This window comes from Gymnoscopelus microlampas, assembly GCF_963454915.1.
Source record: "Gymnoscopelus microlampas genome assembly, chromosome: 21".
Classification (NCBI taxonomy): domain Eukaryota; kingdom Metazoa; phylum Chordata; class Actinopteri; order Myctophiformes; family Myctophidae; genus Gymnoscopelus; species Gymnoscopelus microlampas.
This window is the reverse complement of record NC_139958.1, coordinates 25,165,062-25,182,718: the sequence shown is the minus strand read 5'-3', so window position 1 is coordinate 25,182,718 and position 17,657 is coordinate 25,165,062. Positions and strand designations below refer to the sequence as shown.

The 17,657-nt window shown below is 41.9% G+C and overlaps 2 protein-coding genes across 7 annotated transcripts in view; one reads left to right on the top strand and one right to left on the bottom strand.

Moving 5' to 3' along the window:
• The window catches only part of rc3h2 (ring finger and CCCH-type domains 2), a 309,407-nt gene that overhangs the window by 44,962 nt on the left and 246,788 nt on the right, over positions 1-17,657 (bottom strand). The window lies entirely within an intron of this gene.
• The window catches only part of strbp (spermatid perinuclear RNA binding protein), a 118,447-nt gene that overhangs the window by 29,325 nt on the left and 71,465 nt on the right, over positions 1-17,657 (top strand). For 5 of the 6 annotated variants that reach the window (XM_084047698.1, XM_084047695.1, XM_084047697.1 and 2 more), the window contains exon 2: positions 10,910-11,012. The gene's annotated coding sequence lies outside the window, so the exon portion shown is untranslated. Of the gene's footprint in view, positions 1-10,909; positions 11,017-17,657 lie in introns of all 6 variants that reach the window. The other variant, XM_084047696.1, reaches the window with a different exon arrangement.

The window sequence follows — 17,657 nt, the reverse complement described above, 5'->3', positions numbered from 1 at the left end:
TACTCAGTTGCAGCATAATAATGATTACACTGTCCAGATACTAAGCCTCTCAATCCTGCATAATTATTAATATTAGACTGTCCAGATACTTAGAGTAAGCCTCTCGCTCCTCTATTGTTCTATTCATCTGTGATTTAATAGAGATAGAAATCCACGGTTTGTGATCTAATTCAGCATTCTAGAAGTTTCATTAGCTAGTATTATGCATCTCATCGTCATGTTTGGGATTTAAATGATTATTATTTTAGTTACACTTTGGTGATACATAACGGATAATAAGGGTTGAGAGCCGGGCACGACATATAGGCTAGGTTCTATTCTGTTGAAGTAAATAATAATAGTAGAATATATGAAAATGTACTGTATGAAACCTCATTCTGTAGAGCTGACCTGTGCAATCAAGTCATGCTTGACACATGGCTATTGTTATGTTGGGTATTCATTCATAAGAACTTGAAAATACTAATAGTAAAAAATATATAATGCTTCTGTAATTGTCTCCGCTGGGCCGAAGGCGTGGCGAAGACTATGTTTTTGCCCCACCCATCCGCCCGTTTGTCTGCCTGTGTACAGCTAATGTCCGGCACCATTGCCCCTGATCGAAGAGAAACTGTGCACACACATTTCTTGGAGGCCAGAGCAGAACCTCTCTTTCCCCATCGCACTGTTATAGCGCCACCAGGAGGCCGATGTATGCAAAACACATTTTTTTTATATTACTCCTACAGATTTTGTTCAAGCATCACGCAAATCGGTACACATTAGCTCTCTAGTCATGTGATCAAGACGGATCTGTCCGATTTTTCACATTCCATCCCGATTGGCTAAGATTAGCTTCTAAAGTTTGCAGGAGTGGCGCGTTTTGAACAAAACGCTGTGTCTGATTGCCGTGAAACATTGCTGGCCCACAATAAGCTACCTGCCCTGGCGAAGGCCTGTGCTCCAAGGAGCACGGGTTTCTAGTTTAACTTGTCTTTCCTTTTCATTGCACATCACACGGTAGCCTACATAATGACCTGTTCTGGTTCGCCCTGCTGTTAAAGCCTGGCCGAGGCTCTCATCACCAGGCTTTTCCGCTGTGAGTGCTGGAACTGATGAATAAGCCTTTGATCTGTCAGGAGCTCTTTGAGCGCTGCACCAGAAACTTCCAAAAGACACTCTGTTGGACACTGTCTGGCCTGCTGCCTTCCTTAGAAATCCAAACGAGATATTACAATATAATGATGATATATCGGTGGATCCCACTGCCTTTTCTGGATCAGGGCCCACTTGAAAATCTTGAAAGTGTTCGCGGCCCACCCATGTGGTCAGATGGGTAGGCTTTACGTGCCACGTGCATTTTCAGAGCATGTTATGATCAATCAATTGATTATGTTCCGGTTTGGATCAATGGACCCAGAGCCATTTATAAGGAGAGTTGCGTCTCTTCCGTTCACTTAATCGGGCCAGACTTCTACAGAGCCTTCTATTGGCGAATATAGCGACAAAGCCCCTGGACCGGAAGTTTACAGAATGCACTGAAGTCTAAGAGCGTTTGTCACTATTTCGAGTTTACATGAACCCACGTGACCGGTGCTGTTTTCTGCCCCCCGAGGTGACGCAACTCTCTAATACAAGGCTCTGAATGGACCTAATGTAATGTACTTGTTCTTATTCTGAAAAGTCATTTTCAAGATAAAATACCATGACATTTTTTTTACATTCATATTTTTTTTTTTATAATAATGTTATTGAAAAAAATAAATTAGTAATGTTATATTATCATTGAAATCGTAGTGTTTTGCCAATTTATTTTCACTTACCACCACCCGGTTGAGAACCAGTGTAATATATGGACCTAACTCAGGGTAAAATGATCAGAAATGTATCCCCACTCATTCATCTCAAGCACTGAATGAGAATGTTTCCCAATTAAAATGAATGCCTGTGAAGGAGAATGGCTTAGTGGTGGAAATGACTCACTCACAGAGTGCTGCGGTGAGTTTGTTTTTGTTCAGGAGATGCTGATTGCTTGGCCCAGGTTTCACCATTAAACACTTTTGCATATGCAATAGCAAGCACAATGCTGACCTTCAAAGTCATACAGTACAAGTGATAAACGTTTGTGTGTGTGTGTGTGTGTGCGTGCGTGCGTGTGTGTGTATGTGTAAGTGTGTGAGCAAGAATGTATGTTTACAATGCACAGAAGTGTGTGTGTGTGTGTGTGTGTGTGTGTGTGTGTGTGTGTGTGTGATGTAGGCCTCTGTGTATGTGGATGTTTTGGGTATTTCTGCCAACATCTGACCTTCTGATGTTAATGGTCTCTAATGATGTTGCACTTGGCATCGAAACGTTAGTCAACTTGTACGTAGCACCTGGTCATTAAAAAGGCATTTAAATCATCCAAGATGCTCCAGTGCTTCATTTTGGTTGGTGTTTTTTGCAGAAAGAGGAAATTGCTTAGATACTGCCAATTCAAAACATTGGTAATTAATAACGGTTAATAAATCCCCACGCGTCTAGCTTACAGGGATTTGACTTTGGCTGTGCATTTTGTTCAGGACTCGGTTATCATAGTTGTCATAGACAGTAGTGGAAGAGGTATCCAGTGGTGGTAAAAGTATCAATACTGCAATGTAGAAATACTCTGTTACAAGTAAAAGTCCGGAATTCTAAATTCACTTGAGCAAAAGTACAAATGTTTAAAAAAAATAATAATTGTGGGGTAGTAAAAGTACAATATTTGCCTCTGAGATGTAGTGGAGTAGAAGTACTGTAAAAGCACTGAAAATTGGAAATACTCCAGTAAAGTAAAAATACCTCAGAAATGTACGAGTACAGTAGTTGAGTAAATGTTACTTTACACCACTGCAAGTATCACATGAAATTTGACTTGGTAGTTCTGAACATTATTTTTTACGAAGCTAACCAAGGAATTCCTTCTTGGTGCTGCTGCTTTGTGGAGATCGTTATGTCATGTAATTTGAGGCTACATTTTGATGTTTTTGTTGCTCAGAGGCTTTATGTCGAGGCTTTATTAAGTACTAGGACATTTTGTGGATCTTATCTCATCCAAACACTAGCTCAAGGTTTTGTTTGCTTTGACCTACTGGGATCCAGAGTTCAGTCCCCTTCTTTGTCCCCAGGTTAAGGCAACTGGCTTGCTGCCACCAAGCCTTTATTTAACCCATAAAGACCGGGAACGCATTTGTGTGTCATTTTAAGATTTCTTTGGGCTATTAAAAAATAGCAGATCTACAAGCTCATAGCACGGCACCGAGTGCAGCGCTCTGAGCTTGTATATTTGCTATTTTTGAATAGCCCAACGAAATCTAAAAATGACACACAGATGCGTTCCCCGTCTAAAAGGGTTAAACTAGCCAGCATAACCCACATAATAGCTTTTTCCCCCTTCTTTCATTTACTTAATAGCTGTAAACAATCAAGGACTTGATTGATTTAAAGTAGGCTTCCCATATTAAATCTCTTATCATATTGCTTTCTGTATGGTCTCAGTCTCCATCTTTAACACTTGTCACACACTCCTCTGTCACTATTATTCACTGTATTATTCCACTCCACCTCTCTCCGTCACACCTTGTTAGCCTGCCGTCTGAATGGAATGGTGTTATAGTACAGTACTATGGTGAATCTATGCTCTTAGGTCTGGCACATGCAGTACACAAATCAATTTTTGGAGCAGAACTGAATCCCATGTCATATTTATAAACATTTCTATTTGAGGAACAAAGAAATGTAGAATAAAACATGCTCCCATAACATGTGGAACAGAAATGTGTCGCACAGGGGTAAGGAGGAAACTAAAGACCGTTAAATACTACGGTACAGTAGCGTGAGCTTTTTTTGCAACATGCTACTGTATTTGCACTGCTATTTTAGTCATAACTGACTATTTACAAGAAAGGCTCACCATGGCTGTATTATAAGTGCATGTGACAACAAAAAGTTACCTTGACATTGAAACGTGATTGGTTGCTGGTAACTGGTTGCTGAAATGTTGATCCACAAGACATTGTGAAGTTGTTTCCTGGAGAGGTGTGTGTGTGTGTGTGTGTGTGTGTGTGTGTGTGTGTGTGTGTGTGTGTGTGTGTGTTGTGAACAGAAAGGAGAACCGATTTGTCAAGGGGAACGGTTTTGTCTTGTAGCGCCATAGAATCACATCAATCAGACCAACCAATTAACCAACACCCACCTCAGTTATGTAGGCAGGCAGCCCAACAAAGCACCTCCTTTGTACAAGGTGTGACCTTAATGCTAAGCTTTCTAGATTGACTTGGCTTGGCAGTCTACCATGCATTTCAGGAGGAGGTCCTCTCTGCCTGTTGCTATTTTGTCCTGCGAAGACCAACACAGATCCACTGACATCTCTACACAGTGTGCGTCCTGTAGACAGTAGTATGTCAATCTAGCAAAGTACCAATTATTAGTCTGAGAGAGGATTTTATCTCGTTTTGCTTCAGGCTAGTACAAGATGTATGGTAATATATCTGATTTTAGGAGAAGGAAAGCAGGCTAGTGTTGGAGAGGTGCTGACCACCATGAAAGTACAAGTGTGAAGAAAACCAGTTACGAAGCAAGAATAATTTATGAAGTAAGGCTACCACCTATATAGGTGTAAAGATTAACGGATAAATATAAACTAAACCGATTAGTGTAAACTAAGCTGCTGTAGAAAGCTATTTGATCTCTCCATCATCACTGCAAAGTTAACATACTATTTTCAGCACTCCGTCAAATCTGAAATCTAAAGTTTGGAAGATGTTTGGCTTTTGAAAGAAGGAAGGAAAATAGTCTGGCCATTTCTAAGTTCTGTAGAACAGAGATTTAAAATACGGCAGCAGCACAACGGCATGGTAAAACCTATGCAGGTGATGAGGATTCTATGGATGGATGCTAGTACAACAAGCAAGAACACGCAAGACACAGAGATTAAACACTTTTCCAGCCACAACACGACGAGGTCTACTGCAATCGCAGCATCTATAGCCCGTATTGTAGTTGAGAGCGTTGTTGAGCTAAGGTATAAGAATAACAAGTAGCTAGACAGTATTTCACTGAAAAATGCCTGCCCAGTCAGAGATGTATATCAAAGTAAAGAATTAAATTAAACAAGAATGACACTGAGAGGATATTCACAAATATGTTTGCTGAAACTGTAAACCCCCCCAACAAACACACTGTGATTCACATATTGAATCTTGGCCCGTTGTTAGCTTGTAGATCCGTTCTTTTTTGTTAATAGTGTATGTCTGCTTTAGAATGTGTTGCTTCTAGTTGTATTCTGTGACTGCTGGCTACTACACGCTGTTTACTGTCATTGTTTACCAGTCATATACTGAAATGGAACCTGCACACGGTTAAATGTCTACTGACTCTATACAGTGCATTATACACATTGGTCTTTACCGTGTACTGACTTTATACACTTAATTTAACCATACTGCACACTTTTTACCAGTTAATAATTCAAACTTTTAAGTTATCAAATTGATAACCACGTTTATCAATTTGATAAAAGTCCAGGATTACTGCCATTCCTTTGAGGTCTACAGGAATTTCTAAAGCCTACTCATTATAAATACCATGCAAAGCGGATCATTTGACATTGTTTTGATGTATTATTTCCCCTGTAGCCTAGTAATCAGCGTTGTTCGTATTGATTTAGAAAGAATTAGCCACAGCGAGAGTTTTTTAATGAGTGTAGCTGGCTGATCAATTGACAGAGCCACAAGGCAATTTAGTCGATAGGTTGCGGTTGCTTAGCCAGGCCCATACCTTCTGTCTCCCCCTAACAACTACATCTATGTACGGAAACGAGATATGAGAAATGAGAAGAGACAGACTCTTGGGCAGCAGGCGGATCTAGCTGTTTTGGCTCCCGGCCCAAATTTACACAAAGCTCAGTCTAATAAAAACACTTCCCTCTCTGTGGGGATCTACCAGAAACCTGTCCACAATTGCAGTTTCCCTGGCTCATCCTGTCAGAAACATTTGCCAGGCGTTAAAGCTAGGCACTATAGGCAGGTGCCATATACAGATATATGCAGGAGTTGACATTAAGGGAAATTTGTCTCCGGCCTGGCCCTCCTGGCCAGTAACTTCTCAAGATCATTGTCCACACCATTGTAACCATTGGCTGCACTGGCAAGAAAATACTGTATGATCTGATGCAATAGTAAGTAATTTCAAAACTTAATTCTAAGTTGGAATATAGCTTGCATCTTTCTCTCAATGACATGTTCAGTGGCGCGGGAAGGGGGGGGGCTGTAGGGGCTACAGCCCCCCTGGTGGTGGAAAAAAAAACATATATATATTTTTTTTTGGAAATTAAAAAACATTTTTTAAAAAGTCTATATACACACATATATATTAAAACAATGATGTATTTAACTTTGGGGAATAAAATATTTGTTGAAAAAGGTGGATTTACCTGAGGCCTGAAGCATTCTTTCAGCCAAAAAGAATGTGCATGTGTGGTGCTATTGTTTGCTTGTGATGTGTGGGGTCTGTACGTATGTGTGCTTGTGTGATGGGGGGGGGTATGCAAATCCTGTGGGATATGAAGCACACGTTTCCGTTTTCATATTTAATGAATGTGTTTGTTATGTAAAGCACATTGAGTTGTTTTGCTGGATGACATGTCCCATACAATCAAGCTCAACTTGACTTAATGGGTAACCGTAGGATGAAGCTGGTGAATATCTGTAGTGAACGCTACCTGGGGCGATTTTGAAGAGCGATCGAAGCCAGTTGTTTAGGAGCCGTTTGTGCGTTTCTCCCTTTTTACTGGGCCAAGATGGTCTCTACGGCAGTAGTTCCCACCTGTGCCTTGGGATTTTGTGAGAACCACTCATTACTGCAATATAAACAACTATACAAAAAAGTTTTGAGTTATTTTAGAATGTAGTCAATGAGCTTGGTGCACATTTCTCATTACAGAGGCAAAGTCTATACACCTAAAATAAATATTTTAACCACTTTCAACCTAACCTATTACTATTATTTTATGCATGTCATAGGGGCATTATATGGTTTCCCCAACACATTTTAATGTAAATAGCAGATACAAGCTCACAATGCTTGTATATTGTATAATTTTGAGCTTATGATCACTAATTATTATTATTTTTTCTTTTTTTACTTTGTGAAACCATAACGTTTATGAAGTGATAATGATAGTGATAATGTTAGTACTTAATGCTCTCTGCCGTCCTCCCTCCTTCCAGAGTCTTCTGTCGTTACTTCTCTCGCGTTCGTTGTCTCCCGTTCTATCTGTGACTTTCGCTCGCCCCATGACACCCCGCTGCTCCCCTCCGTACCTGCTGTGCGTGGTTATGAGGAGGGGATGGGTATGGAGGAGGGGACCGCCACAAAGCAGTGGGAGTCTGCGCTTTATGAAACGCTAATAATTTCTCCATTGCACAGAGATTAACCCATTCAATCCGGGAACGCATCCGTGTCATTTTACATTTGAGCTATAACCATTATTTTATGCTTTGGTTATTCAAAAATAGCAGATATGCAAGCTCAAAGCGCGGCCAGCTGGTAGATCTGCTATTTTTTGAAAGATCTTTGCTTCTGGAGGTCCCTGGAGCAAAAATATTATACAAATGTTTGCTTAAAAAAATATACATTTAAAGATTTGCACTCATTTTCACGATTTTTCAAAAATAGCAGATCTACAAGCTCATTGCACGGCACTCGGTGCCGCGCTATGAGCTTGTATATCTGCTATTCTTTAATAGCCAAAGGAATCTAAAATGACAGAGATGCGTTCCCGGATTGAATGGGTTAACGATGATGTGCACATACTGTTGTGCCTGTTGGAGGTCTCATTCTTTCAGCCTCTTTCTCTCTCTCCGCCTGTCTCTCCTCTTTGTCTCTCTCTCTGCCTGTCTCTCTCCTCTTTGTCTCTCTGCCTGTTTCTCTCCTCTTTGTCTCTCTCCGCCTGTCTCTCCTCTTTGTCTCTCTGCCTGTTTCTCTCCTCTTTGTCTCTCTCCGCCTGTCTCTCCTCTTTGTCTCTCTGCCTGTCTCTCTCCTCTTTGTCTCTCTCCGCCTGTCTCTCCTCTTTGTCTCTCTGCCTGTCTCTCTCCTCTTTGTCTCTCTGCCTGTCTCTCCTCTTTGTTTCTCTCTCTGCCTGTCTCTCCTCTTTGTCTCTCTGCCTGTCTCTCCTCTTTGTCTCTCTGCCTGTCTCTCTGCCTGTCTCTCCTCTTTGTCTCTCTGCCTGTCTCTCTGCCTGTCTCTCCTCTTTGTCTCTCTCCGCCTGTCTCTCTTCTTTGTCTCTCTGCCTGTCTCTCCTCTGTCTCTCTGCCTGTCTCTCCTCTTTGTCTCTCTCCGCCTGTCTCTTCTCTTTGTCTCTCTGCCTGTCTCTCCTCTTTGTCTCTCTGCCTATCTCTCCTCTTTGTCTCTCTCCGCCTGTCTCTCTTCTTTGTCTCTCTGCCTGTCTCTCCTCTGTCTCTCTGCCTGTCTCTCCTCTTTGTCTCTCTCCGCCTGTCTCTTCTCTTTGTCTCTCTCTGCCTGTCTCTCCTCTTTGTCTCTCTGCCTATCTCTCCTCTTTGTCTCTCTGCCTGTCTCTCCTCTTTGTCTCTCTCTGCCTGTCTCTCTCCTCTTTGTCTCTCTCTCTGCCTGTCTCTCTCCTCTTTGTCTCTCTGCCTGTTTCTCTCCTCTTTGTCTCTCTGCCTGTCTCTCCTCTTTGTCTCTCTCTGCCTGTCTCTCTCCTCTTTGTCTCTCTCTCTGCCTGTCTCTCTCCTCTTTGTTTCTCTCTCTGCCTGTCTCTCTCCTCTTTGTCTCTCTGCCTGTTTCTCTCCTCTTTGTCTCTCTCCGCCTGTCTCTCCTCTTTGTCTCTCTGCCTGTTTCTCTCCTCTTTGTCTCTCTCCGCCTGTCTCTCCTCTTTGTCTCTCTGCCTGTCTCTCTCCTCTTTGTCTCTCTCCGCCTGTCTCTCCTCTTTGTCTCTCTGCCTGTCTCTCTCCTCTTTGTCTCTCTGCCTGTCTCTCCTCTTTGTTTCTCTCTCTGCCTGTCTCTCCTCTTTGTCTCTCTGCCTGTCTCTCCTCTTTGTCTCTCTGCCTGTCTCTCTGCCTGTCTCTCCTCTTTGTCTCTCTGCCTGTCTCTCTGCCTGTCTCTCCTCTTTGTCTCTCTCCGCCTGTCTCTCTTTTTTGTCTCTCTGCCTGTCTCTCTGCCTGTCTCTCCTCTTTGTCTCTCTCCGCCTGTCTCTTCTCTTTGTCTCTCTGCCTGTCTCTCCTCTTTGTCTCTCTGCCTATCTCTCCTCTTTGTCTCTCTCCGCCTGTCTCTCTTCTTTGTCTCTCTGCCTGTCTCTCCTCTGTCTCTCTGCCTGTCTCTCCTCTTTGTCTCTCTCCGCCTGTCTCTTCTCTTTGTCTCTCTCTGCCTGTCTCTCCTCTTTGTCTCTCTGCCTATCTCTCCTCTTTGTCTCTCTCTGCCTATCTCTCCTCTTTGTCTCTCTGCCTGTCTCTCCTCTTTGTCTCTCTCTGCCTGTCTCTCTCCTCTTTGTCTCTCTCTCTGCCTGTCTCTCTCCTCTTTGTCTCTCTCTCCGCCTGTCTCTCTCCTCTGTCTCTCTCTCCGCCTGTCTCTCTCCTCTTTGTCTCTCTGCCTGTCTCTCTCCTCTTTGTCTCTCTGCCTGTCTCTCCTCTTTGTCTCTCTGCCTGTCTCTCTCCTCTTTGCCTCTCTCTCCGCCTGTCTCTCTCCTCTTTGCCTCTCTCTCCGCCTGTCTCTCTCCTCTTTGTCTCTCTCTCCGCCCTATCTTGCCTCTTGACTAGAAAACAATTTCCCTCTGCTTATTTATCATCTAACAATCTGTCATCCAACAATGATTAATTGTCCAACAAAGTGCCAAAAAGCTTTCTAAACCGTGACTATTATTCCAGCCATTCTTGGCCAATATATCGGCCATTATCTTTTTGTATTTTTTTCCCGTATCAGCAATTACACAGCTCATGTCTCACGATTTACCACATTGCTTGTATATAGAGACGTTTTAATATACTGTATATGTGGTCAGATGGGTGGGCCGCGAACGCTTTATATTTTCAAGTAGGCCCTATACAGAAAAGGTTGAGAACCATTGTTCTAATGTATATCCTGTGATTGTCTGGTCCTCTGGTCTTCCAGAGGGCGTTGGGTTTGTTGTGTACTGTGCATTGTACACTGTGGAGATGATAGAAAAAACTATGAACCGACAGTATGTTCTTTTTGTAGGTGAAACATCTGATCTGGGTTGGCAGTGTGAACCCATTAAGACCGGGAACCTGTGTCATTTTAAGATTTCTTTGGCTATTCAAAAATAGCAGACATACAAGCTCATAGCGAGTGCCGCGCTATGAGCTTGTAGATCTGCTATTTTTTTTTTATATCTTGGAAAATTTGTGCAAATCTTTGAATACATATATTTTCTTGTAACATTTGTAAAATATGTTGTTCCAGGGACCTCCAGAAGCAAAGATTTGAGTACAAAATGTTAAAAAGTATAGTACTCAAAGATTTTTCAAAAATAGCAGATCTACAAGCTTGTAGCGTGGCACTCGCTACGAGCGCGCTATGAGCTTGTAGATCTGCTATTTTTGAATAGCCAAAGTATAAAATAATGGTTATAGCTCAAATCTAAAATGACACAGATGCGTTCCAGAACTTCCAGGATTGAATGGGTTTATCAAGTTACATTAATTCATAAAATCCTATTTCCAGACAGACAGCATCTCGGATTTTGCTATTCTTGTCAGATTGTTGGTTTTGTCTGTAACCTGCCTTATGAATCAACACATCGTTTGTACATAATCGTACACAATGTTTATTTATGTGTGAATATAGTTTGATCTGCTCCTATTGCCAGCTTGTACAGTGTCCTGCCTCCATTCTTGCATTATGAAATTAAGTGACCTTTGACCTTCTGTGTTCACAGGTACTGAACCCTGCCTGCCCTGACACTCCAGATCTACAGACAGACAGACAGACATACACTGAAGAAGCAGCAAACTGATAAACAGAAAGGAGGACAGTGGAAGGTGAGTGAAACAAATCAAGGCATCTCGTCTGTTTGTCTCTGTCTGTCTCAGTCTCTCTCTAGCGCTCTCTCTGTCTTTCTCTGTCTGTCTGTCTCTCTCTCTATCTCTCTTTGTCTAGTACTCTGTCTCTCTTTCTCTCTTTCCCCACACTCTGGCTCACTCAGTGAAGGGGACTGATACAGACCACGTGGCTCTTTGTTTTTAAAGCTGCCCAAGCAGGAGAATGACAGAGGCCCGATAGAAGAGAGGTCCTGTGTGTGTGTGTGTGTGTGTGTGTGTGTGTGTGTGTGTGTGTGTGTGTGTGTGTGTCTGTGTGTGTGTGTGGATAGATAGAATGATAGATAAACCTTTATTGATCCCGCGGGGGACATTCGGTTGTCAATGGCAAGTTACAGCAGTAAAGAAGGAGACATACTACAGATACAGAAAAAGGAGACAGAGCTAGCCTATGGGTAGCAAAAAAGAAAAAAAAAACTACTATTAGCATTGATAAAGAAACTATTAGTTTGATAGTGTGTGTGCGCATGCAAAGTAAGATATGTGTGTGTGATTGTTTGATCTCCTGGTGTCAACCTGAGTTTACGAAGACGGCATCACATTCATTGATTTATTTGTGTAACATGTTTATACTTGTCAGAAAAAAGATGTGTTTGGTTTTGTCGTACGTGTGTTTGCCAGCTTGGGGTGCATGTTGCTGCGTTTAGTCTTTCCTGGATGAAGTAGGGAGTGACAGGAGGGCGGAGGAGATGTGAATGCACCAAGTGTCCTGAAGCAGCTTTTCTGATCTAGTGTGCTGCTGTGCTGTTCAGCTCTAATGCGTATGGTCACTGTGGTGACAGGGTTAACCATAAGTCCTATATACTGTTGTTTGACAAATAGCAAAAATAGCAATCTACAAGCTCACAGTCACAACGCATTGCGTTGTGAGATTTATTTTAAGAGGTTTATTTTCTCTTATTTATTTAGTTTTTTGTGGAAAAGAAATCCGATTTTGAAAATATTTGCCCAAAATAGGAATGCCTGGGTTAATGTGGTGAAGATAAAGTTGTACAGTATTTGTGCAAAAAGAGCTTTAAACGCAACAATTATCTACGAGTAAAAAAAAATCTGCAGTAAACTTCCAAAGGGCTTCGTGTCGTTTGTGTGCATGAACCTGACATAAGGACACATGGATGATGCGTGCCATAAAGCCTCATTCACACGTCCCTTGGCTTCTGGGAGAGTGTTTGTGTGTGTTTGTATGACAGTATATGAGGTCAGTGCCGCCGTATCAATAGAGTTCATCTCTGCTTCAGGCTGTTTCCACAGAGAGAACTGAGGACAGGGATTCTCCTGTGTGAGAGACTACGCCTTTATTCTTACCCTGCTTCACCTCTCTGTACCTGCCAACCCTCCTGCCACCCTTCTTTCTCTCACTGTCTCTTACTTGGATTTTCCCTTACATCCTTCTGTCATCGTTTGCGTAATGCTTTCGTTCTGTCTCCCACTCTTCTTTCCCCTAACCATTCTCCTTTCATTTCTCTCTCTCCATAACCCATTCAATCCGGGGACGCATCCCTGTCATTTTAGATATCTACAAGCTCGTAATGAGCTTGTAGATCTGTTATTTTTTTGAAAAATCCAGAAGATTTGTGCAAATCTTTGAATGTATATATTTTTTAAAGCGAACATTTGTAACTCAAATCTTTGCTTCTGGGGGGTCCCTGGAACTAAATATTTGATAAATGTTCTTACAAATGTTTTTACAAATATCTAAAGATTTGCGCAAATTTTCACGATTTAAAAAACAAATAGACAACAACAACTCAGTGCCGTGCTACAAGCTTGTATATCTGCTATTTTTGAATAGCCAAAGACATCTAAAATGACAGAGATGCGTCCCCGGAATTGAATGGGTTAAAATTCTTTCTATCACTGTCTCCCATTCGCATTTACCTCAGTCTATCCGTCTCCATCTTTCCATTTCCCCATGATCCAATATGTCCTCGTGTACTGTTGCAATATGCATCCATCTATCTGTTCATATACCTGTCTTTCATATATTAATCAACCCATCGTCTGTTCACGTGCCTGTCTGCCATGCACCATCATCTGTTAATCTTCTACAGCACCTGTCAGCCATCCACCCCGTCTGTCATCTGTTCATCTAACTGGGTGTAATCCACCCATATGTTAATCTATCCATCCTTTCATCTATGTATCTATTGAGCCACCCACCTATACATCATTCATGCTTTCTATCCATTTTTCATCCTTTCGCCCATACCCTCTGTTGTTCAACATTATGCCTTCTTTACAATTTGTCATTTTGTATTATGCACCCAGCTGACCTTCCATCCAACCATTCCTGCATCTATCACAATATTAGAATGTGATTGATATGTATTGTCGAGAGACAAAAGACTGTATGTATGCATGCATGTATGTATGTATGTATTTATACATGGTGTGTGATATGACATAAACACAGTAGTTGTTTAGTTTGCATAACTGGCCACCCTCTATCCTTGCCTACAGCCTTCCAACCCAATGAACCCATCTGTCCGTCTGAATGGTATCAGTTATTCATTGGACATCCATGCATCTTTTTATGTCTATTGATCTTCCCAGCCACCCACCAGGCTGTCATAATCTACCTGTGTCCTTTCTTCTCATGTTCTCATCCTCATCTTCTTCCCTTATCTGTTGATGCTTTCCCTCCGTCCTCTGCCTCCTTTGCTTCATTCCCCTTTCAAACGGTCTACTCTCCTTTAGACCTGGCATTCTCCCCTTCCTGTCATCCTGCTGTTTGCCTTCATTCTCCTCTGCTGTTGCCAACTTATTATGTCTCAATGTTTCCAAGTCTATAATCACCCCCAACGCGCGCACGCACGCGCACACGCACACACAAAGTCTGTACTATAACAGTGTTTATTTGTTGTTTGTGTGTTTTAATAGGTGTTTCTCAACTTTTTCCTTTTTTTAAAGATTTATTTTGGGCATTTAATGCACTATTTCAGAAAAGCCAGTGTTGTAGAGAGATAGGAAACCCAGGGCAGAGAGAGGGCACAAAGATTGCACCAAACTCGCTGAGCCAGCATGCAGGCACCGCGGTTGTTTCTCTCCTTAAGGCAACACTGTCAGAGTGACATGCTCAGCTGTATAACTGTTATAAAAAAGAGCCATGGTTGTCAACGGTCTACTGCAGGCTGCCAATGCTAGATCAGGCCTCGGGGGATGGACCGTAGGGGTTGATCACTGGCACAGAAGTATTGTGTTAAACTGGTTGCACATGATCCCTTACTTGTGAATTCCTAGACTAACTCAGTACTCACTACACTGGGCCCCTTCAATCACCCCGTTCCAGTGTAAGGAACAATATCATGACAATATATTGTAACCGTACCATTGGTTATAGCAGTTACTTCGTAGTTATTATAGAAGTAAAACACTTTTAGTTTTTTTAAAGTATCCTTTATCACTGTGTGTGTGTGTGTGTGTGTGTGTGTGTGTGTGTGTGTGTGTGTGTGTGTGTGCGTGTGCGTGTGTGCGTGCGTGTGCAAGATTAATTGTGGTGTTTTAGTAGAACACCACATCCAGACACTAAAAGCTGCTGTAATCCCTGCTAACTGCTGGCTCCACAGAGTGCATCATCGAATTGGACAATACTTTTTACAATGTAGAATTTGCAAGGCTGCCATGTGGGTCTGTCTGTGTGCTTGCTGTTATGAGCGGCCTGTTGCTGTTGTGTCTGTCAAGTAGTTCATTTCTCACTATAAACACATGCCCCCCACACCCACGCACACACATTGAAGCTTTGTAAGGGTATGTGAGTGTACTCCATGCTACTTGCTTGCCTTCCTGAGTCCATTCTGTCATCCTCTGTTTTTCTCTCTCTCTCTCTCTCTCTCTCTCTCTCTCTCTCTCTCTCTCTCTCTCTCTCTCTCTCTCTCTCTCTCTCTCTCTCTCTCTCTCTCTCTCTCTCTCTCTCTCTCTCTCTCTCTCTCTCTCTCTCGCCGCAGTGTCCTTGAGAAAGCAGTGACTTTGCCAGTGAGTGCAGCAGAGCGCATCTCTCACTCTCACTGTATGTCTCTCCTCTCTCTCTCTCCCACTCTCGTTATGTCTCGCTCTCTCTCTTGCTCTCGCTTTCTCAGAGTAGATCCATGGCAGCATTGTCAAGTAGAACTAACCCTTACAAGTCTCTTTGGTTCACAGCCATAAATAATTCATCACCTGAAACCTTGGCTATATTTTATTCAAGTATTGACAAACCTATCCTGAGGAAGAAAATTGAGAGAGTCATTTCCTGTGTGGAGCACAGCACAACACAAGTTGCCCACTTACATGGTTTGCAACAACTTAATCTTCAACAAATTGAATGAATGCACTCGGTCGAGTAAAAAGAATATAAACAACTAAATGATGGACATAATTGCCATTTTACATTCATGATATTATTATTACCATGTTATTGTTACCACATATCTATATACTGTATATAACAAGCTGTCAGCTTTCTTGTGTTTTTGTCCTTTTGATTATGGTAGGGCATATGTACAGTATTATTGTTACATATATGTTTTTCATGATCAATAATCAAACGTATACAATTTTTTAAATTACTTTTATGAGATGCAAGTAGGGATGCAAATGATCGATTTAATTCATTAATTGATAGTTAATAACCTTATCGATCGATTAATCTATTAATTGATAAGCAGCGTTTTTTTTTAGGACCAAAAGGAACATTCTTGTCCGAAATGACTGCAGAAACATAATTGCCTTGATGTATAACATTAACGAGCGTAAACGAGCATCAGCTGGACACAGACACACCTCCCCTCTGCAGTGCTCTATGGAGTCTCATTTCTCTCCAAAAGCCCTTGGATATGATGGAATATGATTAAGGATTACTGTGAATATATTAAGCTCACATTTTATATCACCCACACCATACCTGTAACTTTCACTAGCCCAAATAAAAACAAAAGTTCAAAAAGAAAATAAATCAATTAATTGAAAATCAATACATTTAATCGAGTAAATTCTTAACGGCAGTTCATCGATTATAGATGACTTGTTAACATCCCTAGATGCAAGCATAGTGCATCATATCACATGTACTATGTACAGTACATCACATTTATATTGATTTTCCTAGGCCCTCTGTTGAACTTGAACCAATGCATCTCAGGTGATCCAAAGAGCAGTAACACGATGCCTGCCGGTATCTTGTGTGAAAACTCTGGATTACTAAAGCTGCCCTCTACAGATCTTGGATCATTACAGCCTATTGTCACAGTTTTCCGTGGTTGCTGAAATATTGATAGAGACTGATTGTCTGGTTGTAAGAAGAGCCGCTGCTGCCTCCCGACGCTGTTTGTTCTGCTGCCTTCTGTTTTCCATCGGAGTTTGCTGTGTGCGTGCGTGTGTCTGCTCACAGTTTGTTCCCGATGCCTGCTGTGTTTTCTGTTGGAGATCAGGTGTCCTCTGTTCCGCTGGGGACCGTGCCATATGGCAGATGAGTGAGCATGTATGGATTTGATGTATTTTAAGCTCTAATACGTGTATTTTGGGCCCGCATAATGATGGCACAGAAGTAGGGGTGCAACAGTTAATTCATCGAACTAATCGATTTAATCGATTGTTTAAAAAAAATCGCTAACCGATTTTAATAAAATATATCCGTTTTGGGGGAAAATTTCTTTTTTTTCCCTTTTTTAAAAACAAATTGCAAAAATAGTCAATTCACAAGCACATAAGGTGTCTTATTGTGATGCATTGTGAGCTTGTAGATGAACTATTTTTACCATTATATAGAGTATATATTATAAGAGTATATCATTTTATTAAGTTTGGGCTTAAAGGGGCATGACACCCTAGGCTGATTTTGTAGGTTTTTTTCCCCACTTCAGGTGAAAAACTACAGCAGGGTAAAAAACATTGCACACAGTGATCTAAGCAACACAGCTGCAGCTAATCATGAATAATGGGTATGTTAGATTTTAGGTGGGTCAGTACTGTCTATCACGCGTGCACAATGCACATTGGCATGCACTGTCTGGACATACCTATGACACTCTCATTGTTAATTTGTTTGTCTGCTGTAGTTTTTAACCAGAACTGGGAAACAAACTACAAAATCAGCCTGGGGTGTCATAGATTGAACAAAAACCAATAAGTTAGATGGATGTAGTAACATTGGATGTTCAGAGGATGACTGTTCCTTTGAATATTACGTAGCTCAGTGGTAGTCAAAGATTGCCCGTGCAACATGATGTCCTCGATTGGCCTCCTCAGTGCTGGCTGGAAGCTGTTATGCATAGCAGCCCCAGTTAAAGCTAGACCAATACCGTTTCTGGGTGCGTATAGTGAGCTAAACCCGCACTGTCTTAGTTGATGGCTGTATGGAGTCTACCTCTTTGTGCGATTATTCGGCATAGTGACATCAAGGAGTCTGTGTTCATGCTTGCGAGGAGTTCTATATGGATTGCACGTGTTTGAAGCATTTGGAGATGATGTCCCATCTGGCCTTCTCTGTTCTTAGACCTATTTTCATAGTCAAGGGTCTGAATCCGTCTACCCCTATAGAGTAAAATGCTGGTTCTATCAGCCTTAGGCTGGAAGGTGGGAGGCCAGCCAAGCCATCCAGGGGATTTCTGGGTG